Here is a 1,963-nt window from a genome sequence, read left to right as displayed (position 1 = left end):
TTAAGTAATGAAAACAGAAAAAAAAAAATTAATAATTTTGTCAATGGGTTAATAGTTTAAAAAAAAAAAAATTTTTTACATAAGGATTTTAGTGACGTAATCGATCGCGAATACGTCATCAATGTAAAAATTCACGGTTTCGATATCTTTATTTATTACGTCAGATAAATTTCAAGTCAGTATTGAAACGGGTTTCGAATTTGTTTTTTTTTTTACGAAGAAAAAAGGCGCCAAAAATTTAAAAAAAAATTACTTGTTGCTTTTTGTTTGCTGTTGCTTTTCCTCCTCCTCCTGCTGCTGCTGCTGCTGACATTGCAATTGCACTCGTACGTAAAAATAAATTTTCTTAAAAAGTAATTAATTAATGTGACGTAACTTACCGTACTGGAAGTTCTTCCGTAACGTTCAAATATTTAACGGATTCTTTCATGAACACGCATTGGCTTTCGTTTCTAGAACAATCGGTCGATTCCGTCGTTTGATTAAATAATATTTGTATGTGATTATTAACCGTCATATGTTCATCCTCATCATCCGCTTCCTTAACGAAAAAAACTTCATATTCCATTTTTATTTATTTATTTATTATTATTATTATCGTTGGTGTTTTTAAGTTGCGTCGTCGATGTGCCGGTCGGTTTTCGTGAAAATAATAATAATAAAAACTTACATGTTACGTATATGTATTATTTTTTAAAATCCCTTAAAGTTTTATCGTCATTTTTAAATGAATCCACGCACACGCAGACACACTCACGCACACACGCACTCACGCACGTAATCCTCTTGTGATGTATATTTTTTTTTTATTGCTTTTTTTTTTCTTTTGTAGTTTATATTTTCATATCGTTGAATATCTGAAATTAAAAAAAAAATATGTATGTACGTATACGAAATTTTTATTTGTTTTTGTTATTATTATTATTATCATTATTAAATTGAATTTTTTGATTCAATTTGAAAGAAAAAAATTAAATAAAAAAACGGAAAAGAATAAGAGAGAGAGAGAGAGAGATGGAGAATTAAACGATGAAATTTAATAAATTTTTACAATAAGAGTTCCGTTCATAAACGGGAAATTTTAGTAATAAAATCGTTTTTTTCCATTACAATTGTAATGAAGAACGTAAATTTATTTATTTATATAAAAAAAAAAATTGAAAAGTAAAGAAAAAGGAATTACGGTTGAAGAAAGATTTTAAAATTGTTTTTATTAGTTTTCCTTCATTTCACAAGAACGAATCAATTCATAAATAAATCAATTTTACGTTTTTTTTTTTTTTTAATAAATGAACGAATGGATGAATAAAACGTTTGTGAATTTATTCAATAAAGAATTAATTTTGTTAAAATAAATTAATAAAATAGAATGAAATAAATTTAACAACAAATTATTTAATTTGTTTTCTGAATACTTTCTTTTCTCCTTTTTTTAAGTAAAATTGAAATTTTTTTCTAATAAAACAAAAAAAAAATAGGATAAAAGTGTGGGTGGGTATGGACGGGGGGAGGGGAAAGGGGATAAAGGGGAGAAAGGGGAGAACAATTCGAAACAATTGAAATTTTTAATAGAAAAAAAAGAATTAAAAAAAAAAGTTACAAAAAAAAAACTTGTCGTTTCCGGCAATTAAAATATTTTTAATTTTTTTATAAAAATAATAAAAATAACACGAAATCTTTTTTTCTCTCTCTCTCTTTTTATTTTTAAATATCTCATCTCTCTCTTTTTCTTTTTCGACGTATCTTTACATTTTTCAATCAAGTCGACGAGATGAAAAAAAAATAAATAAATAAAACATTTTTTTTAACAAATGAGAATGTTTTAATAGTTTAACATTAAAACAAAACCGGAATAACATTTTTTAATACTTTTTTTTTCCAGATGAAAAAGTAAAAGCGGAAACGTGGAAGCAGAGGAACGAAAAAAAAAAAAACGGAAGTTGGGAATAATTAAATTTCTTTT

This window comes from Pediculus humanus, genomic scaffold (assembly GCF_000006295.1).
Source record: "Pediculus humanus corporis 1103172107458 genomic scaffold, whole genome shotgun sequence".
Lineage (NCBI taxonomy): Eukaryota > Metazoa > Arthropoda > Insecta > Psocodea > Pediculidae > Pediculus > Pediculus humanus.
The sequence above is the reverse complement of the archived record's forward strand: the minus strand, read 5'-3'. Positions refer to the sequence as shown.